Source organism: Tiliqua scincoides, chromosome 3, assembly GCF_035046505.1.
Source record: "Tiliqua scincoides isolate rTilSci1 chromosome 3, rTilSci1.hap2, whole genome shotgun sequence".
Classification (NCBI taxonomy): Eukaryota; Metazoa; Chordata; class Lepidosauria; order Squamata; family Scincidae; genus Tiliqua; species Tiliqua scincoides.
In genome coordinates this window covers 16,086,002-16,091,787 of record NC_089823.1, presented here as the reverse complement: position 1 = coordinate 16,091,787, position 5,786 = coordinate 16,086,002, and the positions used below count along the sequence as shown (strand labels likewise).

The 5,786-nt window shown below is 45.8% G+C and overlaps 1 pseudogene; it reads right to left on the bottom strand.

Annotated features, from left to right (window-relative positions):
• Positions 1 to 3,131: 3,131 nt before the first annotated feature.
• On the bottom strand, positions 3,132 to 3,250 carry LOC136646273 (5S ribosomal RNA; annotated as a pseudogene).
• Between the last annotated feature and the right edge of the window lie 2,536 nt (positions 3,251 to 5,786).

Genomic DNA, 5,786 nt, shown 5'->3' with positions numbered 1-5,786 from the left:
GTATGGCACATACTAACACTACTCATCTGCTTCCTCCTGGGTCTGATGCGCGCAACCCAACTCATCACTGCCCCATTCCACCTCCCCCCACCCTCTTTAACCCTCTTACCATGCTTCCCCTCCCTTCCCCTGGCCCCTAAGTAGGATTGGGCTGTAAGTCACTCTGTGTGCGGCTTCCTCTTCCAATTTCTTTTGTTCTTCTACTCTTTATCTTTTTCATATTAGTCCAAAGTCCAGCTGAAATGTCTGCGTGACTTCCTCTTTGCCGACGATGCAGCTATCACTACCCACTCTACCAAAGATCTCCAGCAGCTCATGGATCATTTTAGCAAGGCCTGCCAAGATTTTGGACTGACGATCAGCCTGAAGAAAACACAGGTCATGGTTCAGGATGTGGACTCACCTCCCTGCATTACAATCTCTGCACACAAACTGGAGGTTGTCCATGACTTTGTGTACCTTGGCTCAACGATCTCCAACACTCTTTCTCTCGATACTGAGCTAAACAAATGCATCGGTAAAGCAGCTACCACATTTTCCAGACTCACAAAGAGAGTCTGGTCCAACAAGAAGCTGACGGAACATACCAAGATCCAGGTCTACAGAGCTTGCGTCCTGAGTACACTTCTGTACTGCAGTGAGTCATGGACTCTTCACTCACAACAGGAGAGGAAACAGAACGCTTTCCACATGCGCTGCCTCCGAAGCATTCTCGGCATCATCTGGCAGGACAAAGTTCCAAACAAAACAGTCCTGGAACGTGCTGGAATCCCTAGCATGTATGCACTGCTGAAACAGAGACGCCTGCGTTGGCTCGGTCATGTCGTGAGAATGGATGATGGCCGGATCCCAAAGGATCTCCTCTATGGAGAACTTGTGCAAGGAAAGCGCCCTACAGGTAGACCACAGCTGCGATACAAGGACATCTGCAAGAGGGATCTGAAGGCCTTAGGAGTGGACCTCAACAAGTGGGAAACCCTGGCCTCTGAGCGACCCGCTTGGAGGCAGGCTGTGCAGCATGGCCTTTCCCAGTTTGAAGAGACACTTGGCCAACAGTCTGAGGCTAAGAGGCAAAGAAGGAAGGCCCATAGCCAGGGAGACAGATCAGGGACAGACTACACTTGCTCCCGGTGTGGAAGGGATTCTCACTCCTGAATTGGCCTTTTCAGCCACACTAGACGCTGTTCCAGAACCACCTTTCAGTGCGCGATACCATAGTCTTTCGAGACTGAAGGTTGCCAACTAGCATTAGATTGTAGGCCTAAAGGCAGTGCCTGCTCAATTTAATCCTTGACCAGTGTCAGTGCTTAGTTACTTTTGCTCTCTCTCTCTCTCTCCCTCTCTCTCTCTCTCTCTCTCTCTCTCCCCGACACACACACACACACCATTATTGATGCATTATCCTTAGCTGTTCACTTTTAAACTTGCAGTGCATTTGATTCTGTAGGGTATATCCTGGTCAGTCAGTCTCATTGCAGATAGTTCAATAATGTGTTTGACAGGGATGGGAAGGTCCAGAGCGGCTTGACTCGAGTTGAGTCGCCCCCCTCTTTAAAAACCTAGCCATGGAAAAAACAGGGCTGCTGCCAGGCTCTCTATGTCTGTTGGAGTTCTCTTTGACCACTCCCCTGATGTCCCCACCCATCTGTAAACAGGGCAGGAGGAGGTGGGAGGGACTGCATGAGAGTCAGGACAGAAGCGGCAAGAGGGTGGAGGGTCATGCGCAGCAGCTGCAAGGCTTACCAGGAGGACCCAATCCTCTGCAGCCCTACTCAGAAGTAGTCCCACTGTAACCGGTCATTCAATGAGGGTTCCACCTCCCAAGTAATAATGGAGCTCAGAGTAGCCATTCCACGTGGTGGAAAGCGTGATTGCTATGAACTACCTCCCCCCCCGCCTTCCCTGCCTCCTCCCCGTCCATGGGCTTCTGCAGTCAATCGTAAGGCAAGAACCCCCTTGGGCTCTTCCTCCTGACCTCTCTTAGCCAAAGAAAATACCAAACCTCCCACCCTGCATCCAATGATCATGAGGTCCTTCCTTCCTATTAAAGATGAGCGAAACAGCTTTCTCCCACCTTCCACCTCCTGCTTGGATGCATTAACCTTTCCCTGCCTTGTGGCTGGACCCTCCCTGCTGCTCACCCGGTTTGCATGATGGACCCAAGAGATTTTTCACACCCCAAAAACAGTAAGCAAGCACATCCAAACATAGGCAGACTTGAATCTGCATGCGTGGTGATGAATGCTGAGTCAGGGGGGCCCCTGACTTGAGTTTTTTTTTTCCTGAGTCTTCCACACAAGCGACTCACAAGTCCACGAATCAGCAAAAAACATGCATTTTCGTGACTCCAGTCTCAGTCATCCGAGTTGAGTTCCCAAACATGGTGCTTGAGATACTCAATATGACTTGCTGCCTATTGTTTAGAGCAAGTATTTTACAGCCCTTTTATTTCCCAGCGCGCTGACAAGGTGCTAAAATTGTCAAGGTGCATTATCAGTTTTTTGACAATTGGCAAGGCAAACTGCACTTCCAGAGGTGGGCTCTTACTGCCCAATGGCCCTATTAATAAATTACTCTGCTTCAAATTCCCATGACACACCTATGACCGTTCACAGCACATCAATGTGCTGTGACACAGAGTTGAAAATCACTGGTTTAGAGCAGCAGTTCTCAAACTTTTTAGCACCGGGACACACTTTTAAGAATGACAATCTGTCGGGACCCATGGGAAGTGATGTCATTAACGTGGAAGTGATGTCATGGCCAGAAGCGACAGCATCAATTTAGGTTTCGAACTTAAGACATGATCAGCCAAAGGTCCCATTACTAGAGGTGGATTTTCGATGATAATGAAATGGAAACACTTAACACTACTTTTTGCACTTCTCATTCACACAAAAACCTGAAATCTGTTAAAAAATATTCTCTAACACCTTTACATATTCTCTAACACCTCTCTATGCATGTTGCTGCTTCTGCTGACATTATACCACCTAGATCACAAACCTAGTACACTTTTAAAGTGATTATAATTTATAATTATAATTTATAATTATAATTTATAAAAATGAACCCTTGGAATAAAAACACATAAAATGATTGGCAACCTTTAGTCGAAAGACTATGGTATAAGCCTACAGCACCCAGTATTCCCAAGCGGTCTCCCATCCAAGTACTAACCAGACCTGACCCTGCTTAGCTTCCAAGATCAGACGAGATCAGGCATGTGCAGGGTACAGTTGCTGCAAAAACACATAAAACAGCTTTCTGTACTTCTAACTCTGGAAAACACCAAAATCAGAGAAAAAATAAAACCATATTCATCCACCTCTACCCATTACACAGCATGCTAGTGCTTTTATTTTGCATATCTCAGAGTTCAAACTTTCTAGCTCAAAAGTCAAAGCAGGATGCAGACTTGGATCCTTCTCCAAACACACAACCTCCCCACTTTCCAGTGTACCATGTTCCCATGTATTCAGAGCAAAGCACCATGCCTGTCTCCCATCGGGAGCCTGCCCTGCGCAGTAGCTCTGTATGCTGTATTTTCAGCTCTGTGTTTTGTGCTAGGTACTATGTGACCCATCTGAAACTGGCTCATAACCCACCTGAGAAATGCTGGTTTAGAGGGTTAGACTGAGGCATGTGTTGTTTTGATCCACTGAGGTGTGAAGTTACCCCTTTGACCTTGAAGATTTGCTTACTATATGTGTAAATTGTAAATTTGCTTGAATTTCCCTTCCAAGGAAAAAAAAAGAAAAGATGTGTTTTAGTTTGAAATTCAAAAACACAAGGAAGCACAGAGCCTTGGAAGATCTGTGAATGATGCCTCCCTCTAAATTGAGAGTTTTAATTTAGTTATCTAATGCTATCTTACAAAACAGATGAAGAGCAATTATGTCCTTATCTTTAAGCTCCTAGGTTGGGCTAAATATCTTCATGCTAGTTTATCTGCTTCCCAGGTGTTCCATTTAGTACCTTAATTTGGTTTTTTGTTTTTTTTTATAAAGTCTTTTATACTTACAATAAGTATTTAGTCGCATGGAAAATTTTCGTAGATTATTTTAGTAATGCAAGGTTTGAGGACAATAACAAATTCAAGACGTAATAATACAGGGGGGTTGTATCCATGAATCCCGTATCTGCGGATTCACTTCCCCTGGATCAGGTCTGCAAGCCCCCCACCCTGTGCTCCCAACATGTGGTCCCTCCGGAGGCGAGGGGAGCTCAGGATCCTCTGAACCCAGCAGAGGCCACAGAATGAGCCCCTCAGACTAAGGCCAGCAGTTAAAGAAAACTACTTCCAGTTTCTCCGTGAAACCAGAAGTGATGTTTTTAATGCCTTATGAGGCATTAGGAGGCTCAGGGAAGAATCAGTGCCATTAACTATTGATTGGATGAATGGGGCAAGACTGCACTGAAGGATCCCTAATGAGAATGTTTAACTCAAATTTGGGGATAGGATTGGGAGCTTAGTTTACAACCAATACTGATCTATATGGAGCACTTGTCCCAATCCAGATGAGGTTTATTTTTCTGCTTCATGGTCCATCCACCCCAGTATTGCATGCTTTGATACACAGTAACTCTCCAAAGACTCAGGCAGATATTTCCCAGACTTGCTACCATTTTAACAAAAAAATAATGCGCAGGAATCTCAGGTCTTTTGAATATAACCTTCCACCGAGCTACGGAAAATGTAAGGAAGAGAAATAACAATGCAAGAAATTCTATCGTTCTAAAAATTGTGCATCCATTTTTTTTGCAGGAAAAACGTGTCTGAGCACACAAAATAAGTTTTCAAAATTTGCCCTGCATTTGCCTAATCTGTTTATCAATCAAGCTTAACTGAGCAAACATTATCCTCAGAACTCCTGCCTTCCTGTGACGTCTTAACCCTTTTTATGTCAAATCATTCATATCCCCGTGCTATTTTAAAACTTGACGCAGAACAAAATCTCGCACGTATCAACATGATTAGTACATTGTGAAACTTTAAAATAGCTGGCCTCAGAGTTCTGTGCAACCACATGCATGACAGATGTGTGCAGAAGCATCTTGGGGCTATATTGAAATGGGTATTGAAACTGACATTGGGCAGTCCAACACTGCACCGGGGCAGCACTGGCAGCCAGTGCACAGCACCAGCGACAACTGTTGCAAACGTGCCATAAGGCATGTTGAGGTGGCCGGGAGGGCCTCTGCACTGGTGGGGCGAAGGTCTGGAGTGCCTAGCAGTAAGTATCCCACTGAGTGGCTGGAAGGCATTCTGAGGCAGGGCAAGGCTGGGAAGGGGCAAAACTAGGGGGGGGTGCCCCAGGGAGCAGTTCAGGCAGGGATGGTGGCAGAGGCTGCAGCTGATTCCTATTCCCCCTCCCAGGCCTTGGGTCTCCTAGCCAAAGCTGCAAATGGTCATGGAAGGCAGAGCATTCCCCTTCTCTGTGCCACAGCCACAGGAGCAGAGAGTTCCAATCATGGCACATCATCCATGTTAACATATCCTGCACAAGTCAGATGACCAGATCCCTGCCCGCAGGCGCACAACTTTTAAAAAGCATGAAAGAAGGAGAAAAGTGATTAAAAGGAAAAGGGAAAAGCCAGAGCACTAGCTGGGAGAGACTACAAGAAGTGAAGGACTTTTAAAGAATACTGGAGTACGGGAAGAGTCAAATAAATCACATCGGTGTTAAGAAGATAATGAAAGAGACAAAAGATGAGCTTGAAATGATTTCATGAAGAGGGATAGAGAGGAGGCCAGCTGATGATGGAGAGAGCTCGACACATAA